Here is a 14,374-nt window from a genome sequence, read left to right as displayed (position 1 = left end):
TCGTTCGGCCAAAGACACCTGTGCCACCTCCATGAATGGCATCTAGAGAAAGAGTAGCCCTGCGGCTCATGAGATCCGCATAGCATGTTGACATCACACAGTAGCAAAGGGAGCAGGTGGCTCGATGGAACCAGGACTGGCAGTTATGGACTACCTTCACCGCAGACTCAGCAGTGTCTATGGTAAGGCTATAACTACTTTGGTATTAGACCATTGTCAAAGTCAAAAATAATACACACAACATGCAAACTCCAAACAGAGTGGCCTCTGTTCGTGCGCCTTACCGCCATGTGTAAGCATACACGCAAGATACGTATACCGGTTCTTGAGCCATGCGTATTAACGCATGGCAACAGTATATACGGTAGCATACGCATTCACACAGAAAAGCCACAATGACATATATAATATTCTATTCATATAGTGCATAATTTACACATAGTCTCCATATACATTGTCAGCAACTTACATACCCTTTAAAGGTAATCTTTACATGGTGTGAGGGGATGGAGCAGTGTTAGGACTTCGTGGTTGTTATCCAGAGGTGCAGTATATTAAGATCTACATTCCGGTTGCTATTTAGTTTATCGCATGTTTCTGCGTGTAGATATACGCAGAACTGTAATATTCGCAAACTACTATTGTACTGTACTTATGATATTCAGCGGGAAACCAGAGGCGAACACCTGCAAGTGCACTCTGGACCAAGCATCGCCCACTGATTCAAACCAACCTATGACCCCTCATGTACTGTAAATAACTTGCCCTCTGACCTATGAAAGAAGAGCTTACATGCTGGACCACAACATTACATTTAACTACTGGTGTCGCATTCCATTCTTGTTTGAGATAAGATATATTCAGCTACATGTGTCGCTATATTGTGCGCATAAAGTGTTGGCATGTATACGCAACGTATATACTTATATTAGCAGTTATGTGTATATGATTAGCGGCCACAGCGGCTCAAACCACAGTGTGATAAGGTATTGCTTTTCCTTGTAATTTAAACGAACCTAACAGTTGGGGGCTCTGTCCGGTTCACCTCACACACGCGAACTTGCAGGGCCTTACAGACTTTGGTCTAACAACAAAGGGTGGAGGACGCGTCTAGAGTAAAACAATTTTGTTTTGTGTTAAAACTACCTAATGTTGTTAAACCACGTCTGTCTTGTATAGTCTCAGAGGTGATGGTTCGAACCGAGAGACAACACGGAAAAGCCATTTTCTTTAGGTCTGTTGGTGCGAAAATACGCACAAGCGTACAGATATTTTCCGTGTATTCTCATTCATTGTTGCCATAGGTTGTAGTAGTCATTATAGATCTGCATAGAATCGGATAAGTTGTTTGTTATACATTTGTTGTATTTGTTTAGTGGTTAATTGTAAAGTACATACAAGACTCGGTTCCTGCCTAAAAGTTTGGGCAGCACTCAATGGAAGCTATCCACGTGGGTGACTTTCAGTGTGTGTGGGGAACAAAGGAAGTATTGTGTATTAATCAAAAGCAATAGAAGCACAAGTTTTGTTTTATTGCTTACATTGATTGATAAAAGTGTGGTTGCTGCGTATATCCATACGCAGGAATCGTAATTACGCAAAATTGCGTAAATTAGCGAGCGCAAGTTTGCCACACAATAGAATTTAATTTTAAGATGGGATAAAAGACTTATAGTTATACATTAACTATCCAATTTTAGACAGATTACTCAAAATCTTATTATAAGTGTACTACCTCTGGGGCAAGTTATCAATCAAAGGGAGTGATTTTTTTCTGTACAGAAAATCTAAAAGTGTGGCTTGTTAAAAAGTAAGTGTGAGTGGATTGAACCCTGGAATGCGGGATCCCGTCGGTGAGGCACTGAGTAAGCAGAGGCTTGGTGGCGTGGAGGTTAGCGACCTTACGTATTTATTGGTATTGAGGCACGTAGTGTGTGTGTTTTTAAAGGTAAAATGTGCAGAGCAGCGTGATTTCTGGTGCTACACTCCGGCTGTAGAGCGCAGCTAGTGAATTCGACTCCCGTGATCGTATGGCGTATAGATAACAAGTATCTATAAGCCATGCGATTGGTCCGCACGTGTGTGTATGTGATACGTGGTGCAACGTGATACCATTTGCATAATTTTGCGCAATTTGCGGCATTATACGCGCTGATTTAGCATATGCAGATGTGATTTGTGTAAAGAGAAGGAATTTTCGCTGACTCTCTCAGGAAATATTCCTGGTGGAACTCCATAAGAAGGCTTGGTGACGTTTCCCAAGTGGAATGACTGTGGAAAGAAACCAAAAAGATCAGGCTTTTTAACCTCCACTGAAAAAGGCGGGGTATTAATTTATTGCTGTTAATACTTCATACTTCCAGTGCTGAGGGGTCTGGTAGGTTCCTTACTGGGTACGCGGGGAAGTCACAATAGGTGTGGACCGTGGTTCTGTCCAGAGGAGATGGAGCGGGTGAAAAGCGCTCAAAGGACTTTTCACCATCGTCTTGCGTTGGCCATTTAGTGTTTGTGTTTAAAAAGTCCACAATGGGAGCCAAGTGTGCACGCGAGAGGCGTTCAGGAGCCAGGGTTTAGGCTGAGGAGCAGGGGCTGAAAGGGTCCGCTGGTTATATTATGTGTAGGAAGTATGGCCCTTACACAGAGGCTTTTTGTGATGAATGACGGTTGAAGATAGGGCATCATTTCCTAGGGTTGGTAGTTTTGACCCAGAGGTGCTGCAAAATGTTAGAAATAGGATATGTCTGATCAAATCCAGGAAACAGAGGTTAAGACATAATGACTGTTTAAACATACGGCAACAGGAAGGAGAAATGCAAAGAGAACTTGCTTGCGCAGTGAGGTCAAAACCAGACAGGAATGTGAATGCGAGTGCACCACCACCACCATATGTCGATGGAGAGAAGGTTGCTAAAACCAATAGCATACTAGGAAATGATAAATATGCATTTGTAACATGTATTAACCCTAACCCATACAAATTGTACCCTGTCCTAAGTTCTTCCAAGGATCACATTTAGAGGAAGATCACAGCCCTCTCTCAGGCAGCCGCCATGCGGGAAACGCAGGTGGGCACAGCCCAACCGGTAAGAGTGGTGGCTGTGTCTTCCACAGGAGGGATGGGTGAGATCATAGCCTACGGTAAGTATGGGACTGTTCATTACGCAGAGACGGTAACTCCCCACAGTGAGTCAAATAGGAATGGAGTGGTTGGGTTACACCCTGTCCGGGTAATAGCAGTTCCCAATGGGAGAACTGATAACCAGGGAGTAACCCCCATCAGAAATATTGCAATGTATTGCCCGTGGACCAGATCGGAACTGCGGTCAATCATTCAGAATTCCCCGATCCCAGGAGAGATGTAGCAGGGTGCCAGAAGTTTATTAAAGATCTGGGTAATGCCCATGAACCCACAAACAAAGATTGGCGGACAGTGTTAAGAGCGTGCATACCCCCTAATATTGACACCCAAAAATTTATAACAGATTGTAAGTTAGAGGCAGACAGAATATAACCAGGAGAACGTAAAACAAATCAATATAGAACTAGGATTGTATTCACCCACAGTTGTAAAATGGAATAAAATTTTCACTATCAAACAGAAAGAAAGTGAACTGGCATCCATATATTTTCATAGAGCTTTACAAGATATGGCTAAATACACTGGGATAAGGGATATAAAAGATGAACCACAGGGAGGTGGCTGTCTCTGTGCTGATGGACGGACTCAAAGAGGCATTGAAAGTCAGGGTACAGACTCCTTTGTCTAATTGGAGAGGTGTCACTGTAGATGCTCTGAAAGAGTCTGCTATTGAGTATGAAAAAAATATCTTTAAACATAAAGAATTGCCGGGGGAGTGGTTGATGTTGGTGAGTATACAGGCTCTGGAAAGTCAAACTACACTACCTAGTCCCCAGGTATTTGAAGGACCGAGAAGGAGAGTAAACAGGTGTTACACTTGTGGAAGGGAGGGACATTTCTCCAGGGATTGTACACAGAAAAGACAACAAGCCCCTAGACACAAGCCACGTACACAAAACTACTCAACACATAGACGGGACCAAGGGACATATAGGAGGGATTTCGAGCCACATAGAGAGGAAACACATAGATTTCCCCCAAGGAGGCATGGGCAGGCCTCCAACTCATCACAGATACTTTCCTCACATATTATAGCTGCCAACGCCTTCCGGGGAAACCAACAATACAGACAATAGGAAGGGGGTCACACCTGCATCTTACAGCCAGTGAGGTTGACCAATGACCTCAGAGACGAACCTGAGGTCATGGTCAAGGTAGCTGGTATCAGACAACCCTTCCTTGTAGATACAGGGGTGGCCAGATCTGTATTAACCTCTTCAAAAGGAATAATGACCACGGGCAAAACTATTTCGGTAATGGGAAAAGTGCAGCAGTATCCTTTGACTAGACCTGCAGAGGTTACGATAGGGCCCTTGCATACCAAACATTCATTCTTGTTGGCTGCAGCGGCCCGACGAACCTACTTGGCAGAGACTTACTATGTAAGATGCGGTGTGTCATATATTGTACCCCTGAGGGTGTGTTTTTGGATATGCCTGAAAACCATGCGCAGGAAGTACAAGATATGTTAGACACCCCTCAAAGGCTAATGTTGCACTCTACCATACTAGACACATGTCCATCGCAGGTAGAGTAAATGATCTTGCAAATACCGGGTTCCCTATGGACTAAAGATGGACAGGACACTGGATTGATGGCAATGTAGCCCCAGTAGTTGTGCAAATAAAAGATGGCAGGTTAACGCCAAAAATTCCCCAGTACCCTCTGAAGTCAGAGGTGGAATTAGGAGTATACCCTGTCATAGAACCGCTGCTACAGCAAGGCATCCTAGTCAGGACGTCCAGCACAGCCAATAGTCCCATCTTCGACAGGAATTCAATCTCTTAGAAAAGCTGGAGTGTTTGTCCTTTAAAACAAAAAATGCAACACAGACATAGTGTGATACTGTGAAAGACTTAGTATGCAAATAGATAAGTAAGGTCCAGACTCGTACCCCAAGTTGTGGTCTACAATAGTAGACAATATCGCCTTATTGGGAACAGATCACCGACTCGCAAGTGTCCTGGTGTCTCTGTGGTCTTTTTAGGAGAAGTTCCCCCTCTTACTTCACCAAAGGTATATGTAAATCAAAATAATTTCCAGATAGTGTATTACCGTAAAATTTATTAACACATATAACATAAAAAGTAATCTACAAGATGGGTTCTCACCAGATGGAATGGTCTACACAATATGGCAGACAACAGCGTTTGTTAATGATAAAACCAGGCGTCCCCAGAGTTGATCAAATACAACCAGGCAAGAACTCCACAAGTAGTCTGCTACCTTCACCGACGCGTTTCGATAGCTGCAGGCTATCTTTTTCAAGGTGTATATGGTAGCAGGCAGTCAGTCAGTAATATTTATACTCCCCCTAATCTAATTAACCTAAAACCTAATGCCAGACATGGATTCACTATTTTCTAACATCCTATAATACAAACATTAAATGGTGTACGATTTAAATCCATTCCGCCTATTGATGTTTACTCAAAAGTTTCCGTTTCCCGCCTAAAATGATTGTCCAATGATATCCCCTGAAAATCGTCATTCCCACAGTCCGTTTCCAGCCTGTTAAGGGCGGAAGTCTCATCAGCGGAAGTCCGTCACCGGAAGTTGCGCGGTTCTCCACGTCCGCGTGTACATCCGGGCGTGTCCTCTCCGCCGTATTATCCCCCACCGGAGGTGACGCTAGGTGTGTCCAGAGATGTCCTTCCCCTTGTAGCCACTAGCGGGGATGACGTCAGCGGAAGTGAGCTCATGTTCGGGAGTCTCGCGGTGCTAACGATCTCTTTGCTTTTTTGGTCTCCATGGCAACATTTCCGGAGATCATGAACGTAGCCTTCCATTTACATCTTATGTCCCAGAATTCAGCACCATTTTATTGTGGTCCATGACATATATTTAATAAAGAAAAAAGGGTTTAATGTATATAATACTCAAACAGATAAATATGATGTATTTGACACATAACATGTATAAAATTATAAAATGTGATTAAAACATACATTATTAAAAATACACTATAAAAACCATTTGGTTTCAAAGTCCTTATTCAGCCCACCTGGTTGCAAAGTTTTAAATTTAAAAATTATTTGCCTCTCTGCCTTTGCTAATTGTTTTTGTGGGTCCCCCCCTCTGATATCTGGTTTTACTCGTTTTAATGCATAGAAGTTTTTAATTTCTTTAGAATCACAATTATGTGTTTTCTTAAAATGGGCTGACAGAGCATGCGTGTCTAATCCTTTTTTTATGTTTCGGAGATGTTCCCCTAATCGCACTTTAAGAGCCCTACTAGTCCGTCCAATATAAAATTTATTACAGCTACATTCTATGCAATATATCACGTTTACAGAATGGCAAGTAATGAATTCTTTTATAACACATTTTCTTCCATTTATGCAAACTTCCGTTTTTTTATTGTTGCCAAGACTGCTGGGGACGTTTCTACAGGCTATGCATGACCCACACCTGTAAAAACCCTCAGATGTAATCCTTGGTCCAGTAGGGGGTGCTTGAAGAAAGCTATGGTCCTCATTCCGAGTTGTTCGCTCGTAAGCGGATTTCAGCAGATTTGCTCATGCTAAGCCGCCGCCTACTGGGAGTGAATCTTAGCATCTTAAAATTGCGAACGATGTATTCGCAATATTGCGATTACACACCTCGTAGCAGTTTCTGAGTAGCTCCAGACTTACTCGGCATCTGCGATCATTTTACTGCTTGTCGTTCCTGGTTTGACGTCACAAACACACCCAGCGTTCGCCCAGACACTCCTCCGTTTCTCCAGCCACTCCTGCGTTTTTTCCGGAAACGGTAGCGTTTTTTCCCACACGCCCATAAAACGGCCTGTTTCCGCCCAGTAACACCCATTTCCTGTCAATCACATTACGATCGCCAGAACGATGAAAAAGCCGTGAGTAAAAATCCTAACTGCATAGCAAATTTACTTGGCGCAGTCGCAGTGCAGAAATTGCGCATGCGCATTAAGCGGAAAATCGCTGCGATGCAAAGATTTTTACCGAGCGAACAACTCGGAATGAGGGCCTATGTACCAGTTTAGATTGTAGATTGGGGGTGTCACTCACCGCGGGCAGCGGCGGCCGCGCTTGTCCCTGCGGGTGACCTGGTCTGCCCGGCGCCTCTCTTCTCCCGGCGATCTCCGGTTCCAGCGGCGGGTCGGCGCGTTCCTCCGGCGGTTTCCCGGAGCGAGGACGCCGCCATCATAGTGAGGTCAAGGAGGCGGAGCAGGACTGACGTCACCTGCCTGCTCCGCCAATCAGGCAAGGGCGGGGAATTCAAAACCAGACGCCGGGCAGAGATCCGGTGCCTGAGTATCTTCGTTTCTCCCGCAGAAGCTGTGATTCCAGAGCTCCCACGTTCCTGTGATCTCCGTGCCTCCAAGCACCCCCGTGCCTCCAAGCACCCGCGTGCCTCCAAGCACCTCCGTGCCTCCAAGCACCCTGTGCCTCCAAGCACCTCCGTGCCTCCAAGCACCTAGTGCCTCCAAGCACCTCCGTGTCTCCAAGCATTCCGTGCCTCCAAGCACCTCCGTGCCTCCAAGCACCTCGTGCCTCCAAGCACCCTGTGCCTCCAAGCACCTCCGTGCCTCCAAGCACCTCCGTGCCTCCAAGCACCTCTGTGCCTCCAAGCATTCCGTGCCTCCAAGCACCCCCGTGCCTCCATGCACCTCCGTGCCTCCAGCACTTTAGTGCCTCCAGTGCCTCAGCATTCAGTCTCACTGTGCTCCCGGCACCTGTGTGTCTCAGTACCTGTACTACCAGCACCTCAGTGCCTCCAACACCACAGTGCCTCCAACACCACAGTGCCTCCAACACCTCAGTACCACAGTATTCAGTATTTCTACAAGTCTTGTCTTTCAGGAAACCTTCAAGAATTCTTCCGTGCTTCCTGCCTGCCGTCTTAATCCTGCATGAGGAAGACCTACATCCGGCCATCTCTACTGCGACCCAGTAGCGGTTCCTCTTCCCGGTCATCGGAAGAAGCCCCGAGTCCACAACACTCCCAAATCAGGTCAGTGACAGGGGGCTTTCCTGTATATACAGACCGGTTTCTCTGGAAGATCCGGTCCAATAATAGGATCTTTTTTTATGATGGGCCAATGTTTTTTTAAAATATTTTGTACTTTTCTATGTTGGGAAGAATAACTTGAGATAAAGGCCCACTTGTATTTATCATCAAGTGAGCCTTTTTTAGTATTTTTGGTTGTCAATAAGTCTGTTCTATTCATTTTTGACACCTCCTCTAATGATTTTTTTAAAAGTGCTTTATCGTAACCGCAATCAGCAAAGGACTTCTCCATTGATGATGCTTGTGTCTCAAAAACTGAATGATCCGAACAATTGCGTCTTAGTCTTTTAAATTGACTGGTAGGGACACTGTTTAGCCAGTTGTCATGATGGCAACTTAGCTTATTTATATATGATTTTGAATCAGTGGGTTTCACAAACGTTTTGGTTTTGATTGACCCTCCTTCAATATAAATGGTGAGGTCCAAAAAATTGACCTCTTTCTGATTAATATCAAACGTCAATCTTATGTTGTTTTCGTTATTATTAAGGTAAGTACAAAACATCTCCAACGTCTCTTTCTCTCCCTCCCATATAAACAAAATATCGTCTATATATCTATGCCAGGACACTAGGTTCGCCCCGGGTGCATCTTCAGACCAAATATATCTTTCTTCCCATGCACCCATAAAAATATTTGCATAACTAGGGGCGAACCTAGTGCCCATGGCAGTCCCACATTTCTGTAGGAAAAACTCATCTTTAAGCAAAAAATTATTATTGGAGAGAATGAAAAAAATGCTTTCCAATATAAAATCTTGTAAATTGCTTGGCAGAACCGACTTTGACAGAGTTTCTCTCACCGCTTTTAAACCCTGCTGGTGGTCTATGATAGTGTACAACGCATTAACATCTGCCGTGACCAGATAATAATTTTCTTTCCATGTAATATTGTTCAAAATTCGTAACACATCTGCTGTATCTTTCAGATGAGACCGATTAGTGATTACAAGAGGCTGCAAATGGAAGTCAATCATCTAAGACAAATTTGCGGTTATTAATGATTCTACCCCAGATATTATAGGCCTTCCTGGGGGATTGGTGATACTCTTGTGTAATTTAGGCAAGACATATATTGTGGGTATGATGGGATATTCTATAAATAGAAACTTTCCTTCTGTTTCTGTTAAAACTCCTTTTTTGTTATATTTATCTATTAACTCCTTTAGCTGTGTTTGTATTTTCTTAGTCGGGTCTCCACGCATTTTCTTATATGTAACTTTATCTTCTAATTGGCGGTAGATTTCCGCCTCATAGTCTTTTCTATTGAGGAGGGCAATCCCGCCACCCTTATCTGCGGGTTTAATAACAAGTTCCTTATTGGCAGTGAGGGTTTTAATAGCATTCCTTTCCTGTGAGGTTAGGTTATATCGAATTTTATCTGATTCTAGCTTCTCACAGTCTTCTTTAACTAAATTCACAAAGGTCTCTACATAACAGCCTTTCAAATGGGATGGGTAAAACGTGGATCTCGGTTTAAAGGTGGAGATATTTTGAGCCTCTGTTATTGAAGATTCCTCCTCCTTGCCCTTAAAAAACTTTTTTAGGGTTAATTTTCTTGTATATTTTTCAATATCAACAAAGATATCGAATTGGTTCACCTTAATAGACGGAGCATACTTGAAACCTTTTTCCAAAAGGGTTCTCTCATTTTCTAGAAGAATGTGCGAGCTCAAGTTAAAGATTTTTACCTTTTCTTTATGTTCTACTTGAGACTCAATAGATGGTCTCGGATTTGAAGTCCTTTTCTTTTTCTTTTGATGTTTTCTTCTTCTAGTGCCCCCCCTTGTTCCTCGTGAGCGTCTAGCTACCGTCGATTTATAGGTCTCCTCCCCCTTTCTAAAAAATGAACTGTATGATTTTCCCTTTCATCTAAGGGCTGGTATCTATTTCGTGTCTGAATGTTTTTCTGCCATTCAGCTGTATCCCATTTGTTTCTATTTTGTATGTAATTCATACTGTAGTCCCTCCAATTGGGGGAAGGATCTTCCCAACGGTCAGTATTAGAATAATACCCTGGGCGTCTATTAGTACTTTGTCCATTTCCCTTATTATTCGAAAAATCCCTCCGTATAGGGGGTTTGTTAATCATGCTTTTTCTATTGGCATTCGGGTCATGTGGGACTTTAGGTCTAACTGATATTTCATTTCCTTTTTGTGATTCTTCAATGGCCTTTGGGGTAAGTTCTAATTCCCGTTTGTCCCTTGCGAATTTAGAGGTTTTCCTAGCTATGATGGTTTTTTTCAGATCTATCTAATCTATATTCTATTTTGGCTTCCTTTTCTTTAAATTCTACCTGATCCATGAAGGGAGTAATTAGCTCTCTATAACTCTTAATCTCTTCATCTAGTGCTCTTAGATCTTTTTTCCTTTCAGAGATAATTAATTCCATTAATTTAAAGGAACAATTTCTAGTTATTTGATCCCACTCACTTTTAAAATGTTCAGTGGCTGTAGTAAAACTGGCCTTTTTATCTATTTTTAGGCCTTTGGGGATCAATTGGGAGGTTAGGTACTTTTCAAGGGTAACTACCTCCCACCAAATTTTGTTCTCTTTTAAAAGAACAGATTCCAATTTATGGAGAACATTATCTAGATCATCATCTATAACATTACTTTCTCCAGGATTGAGGGTAAAGAGTAGGTCAAATTTCTTTAATCTTTCCTCCCTATTACGAAACATGGCAGCCCCGCTTGTGTTCAATATGGTGAAAAAAACAATTCCAAACACAAAGAAAAGATCACATACAGTGCGCCAGACAAGAGCAGCCTGAAAATATGAGTGGTAATGAAGTGTCACCAACACTTCCAATACATATGCAAATTCCAATAGTTACCACCCTTTATTCCAGGTGCTTTTAGAACACCCCCGACAGGAATTCAATCTCTTAGAAAAGCTGGAGTGTTTGTCCTTTAAAACAAAAAATGCAACACAGACATAGTGTGATACTGTGAAAGACTTAGTATGCAAATAGATAAGTAAGGTCCAGACTCGTACCCCAAGTTGTGGTCTACAATAGTAGACAATATCGCCTTATTGGGAACAGATCACCGACTCACAAGTGTCCTGGTGTCTCTGTGGTCTTTTTAGGAGAAGTTCCCCATCTTACTTCACCAAAGTTATATGTAAATCAAAATAATTTCCAGATAGTGTATTACCGTAAAATTTATTAACACATATAACATAAAAAGTAATCTACAAGATGGGTTCTCACCAGATGGAATGGTCTACACAATATGGCAGACAACAGCGTTTGTTAATGATAAAACCAGGCGTCCCCAGAGTTGATCAAATACAACCAGGCAAGAACTCCACAAGTAGTCTGCTACCTTCACCGACGCGTTTCAATAGCTGCAGGCTATCTTTTTCAAGGTGTATATGGTAGCAGGCAGTCAGTAATATTTATACTCCCCCTAATCTAATTAACCTAAAACCTAATGCCAGACATGGATTCACTATTTTCTAACATCCTATAATACAAACATTAAATGGTGTACGATTTAAATCCATTCCGCCTATTGATGTTTACTCAAAAGTTTCCGTTTCCCGCCTAAAATGATTGTCCAATGATATCCCCTGAAAATCGTCATTCCCACAGTCCGTTTCCAGCCTGTTAAGGGCGGAAGTCTCATCAGCGGAAGTCCGTCACCGGAAGTTGCGCGGTTCTCCACGTCCACGTGTACATCCGGGCGTGTCCTCTCCGCCGTATTATCCCCCACCGGAGGTGACGCTAGGTGTGTCCAGAGATGTCCTTCCCCTTGTAGCCACTAGCGGGGATGACGTCAGCGGAAGTGAGCTCATGTTCGGGAGTCTCGCGGTGCTAACGATCTCTTTGCTTTTTTGGTCTCCATGGCAACATTTCCGGAGATCATGAACGTAGCCTTCCATTTACATCTTATGTCCCAGAATTCAGCACCATTTTATTGTGGTCCATGACATATATTTAATAAAGAAAAAAGGGTTTAATGTATATAATACTCAAACAGATAAATATGATGTATTTGACACATAACGTATAAAATTATAAAATGTGATTAAAACATACATTATTAAAAATACACTATAAAAACCATTTGGTTTCAAAGTCCTTATTCAGCCCACCTGGTTGCAAAGTTTTAAATTTAAAAATTATTTGCCTCTCTGCCTTTGCTAATTGTTTTTGTGGGTCTCCCCCTCTGATATCTGGTTTTACTCGTTTTAATGCATAGAAGTTTTTAATTTCTTTAGAATCACAATTATGTGTTTTCTTAAAATGGGCTGACAGAGCATGCGTGTCTAATCCTTTTTTTATGTTTCGGAGATGTTCCCCTAATCGCACTTTAAGAGCCCTACTAGTCCGTCCAATATAACATTTATTACAGCTACATTCTATGCAATATATCACGTTTACAGAATGGCAAGTAATGAATTCTTTTATAACACATTTTCTTCCATTTATGCAAACTTCCGTTTTTTTATTGTTGCCAAGACTGCTGGTGACGTTTCTACAGGCTATGCATGACCCACACCTGTAAAAACCCTCAGATGTAATCCTTGGTCCAGTAGGGGGTGCTTGAAGAAAGCTATGTACCAGTTTAGATTGTAGATTGGGGGCTTTCCTGTATATACAGACCGGTTTCTCTGGAAGATCCGGTCCAATAATTAGATCTTTTTTTATGATGGGCCAATGTTTTTTTAAAATATTTTGTACTTTTCTATGTTGGGAAGAATAACTTGAGATAAAGGCCCACTTGTATTTATCATCAAGTGAGCCTTTTTTAGTATTTTTGGTTGTCAATAAGTCTGTTCTATTCATTTTTGACACCTCCTCTAATGATTTTTTTAAACGTGCTTTATCGTAACCGCAATCAGCAAAGGACTTCTCCATTGATGATGCTTGTGTCTCAAAAACTGAATGATCCGAACAATTGCGTCTTAGTGTTTTAAATTGAATGGTAGGGACACTGTTTAGCCAGTTGTCATGATGGCAACTTAGCTTATTTATATATGATTTTGAATCAGTGGGTTTCACAAACGTTTTGGTTTTGATTGACCCTCCTTCAATATAAATGGTGAGGTCCAAAAAATTGACCTCTTTCTGATTAATATCAAACGTCAATCTTATGTTGTTTTCGTTATTATTAAGGTAAGTATAAAACAACTCCAACGTCTCTTTCTCTCCCTCCCATATAAACAAAGTATCGTCTATATATCTATGCCAGGACACTAGGTTCGCCCCGGGTGCATCTTCAGACCAAATATATCTTTCTTCCCATGCACCCATAAAAATATTTGCATAACTAGGGGCGAACCTAGTGCCCATGGCAGTCCCACATTTCTGTAGGAAAAACTCATCTTTAAACAAAAAATAATTATTGGAGATCCCCAAAGGCCTAAAAATAGATAAAAAGGCCAGTTTTACTACAGCCACTGAACATTTTAAAAGTGAATGGGATCAAATAACTAGAAATTGTTCCTTTAAATTAATGGAATTAATTATCTCTGAAAGGAAAAAAGATCTAAGAGCACTAGATGAAGAGATTAAGAGTTACAGAGAGCTAATTACTCCCTTCATGGAACAGGTAGAATTTAAAGAAAAGGAAGCCAAAATAGAATATAGATTAGATAGATCTGAAAAAACCATCATAGCTAGGAAAACCTCTAAATTCGCAAGGGACAAACGGGAATTAGAACTTACCCCAAAGGCCATTGAAGAATCACAAAAAGGAAATGAAATATCAGTTAGACCTAAAGTCCCACATGACCCGAATGCCAATAGAAAAAGCATGATTAACAAACCCCCTATACGGAGGGATTTTTCGAATAATAAGGGAAATGGACAAAGTACTAATAGACGCCCAGGGTATTATTCTAATACTGACCGTTGGGAAGATCCTTCCCCCAATTGGAGGGACTACAGTATGAATTACGTACAAAATAGAAACAAATGGGATACAGCTGAATGGCAGAAAAACATTCTGACACGAAATAGATACCAGCCCTTAGATGAAAGGGAAAATCATACAGTTCATTTTTTAGAAAGGGGGAGGAGACCTATAAATCGACGGTAGCTAGACGCTCACGAGGAACAAGGGGGGGGCACTAGAAGAAGAAAACATCAAAAGAAAAAGAAAAGGACTTCAAATCCGAGACCATCTATTGAGTCTCAAGTAGAACATAAAGAAAAGGTAAAAATCTTTAACTTGAGCTCGCACATTCTTCTAGAA

Source organism: Pseudophryne corroboree, chromosome 3 (genome assembly GCF_028390025.1).
Source record: "Pseudophryne corroboree isolate aPseCor3 chromosome 3, aPseCor3.hap2, whole genome shotgun sequence".
Taxonomy (NCBI): domain Eukaryota; kingdom Metazoa; phylum Chordata; class Amphibia; order Anura; family Myobatrachidae; genus Pseudophryne; species Pseudophryne corroboree.
The sequence above is the reverse complement of the archived record's forward strand: the minus strand, read 5'-3'. Positions refer to the sequence as shown.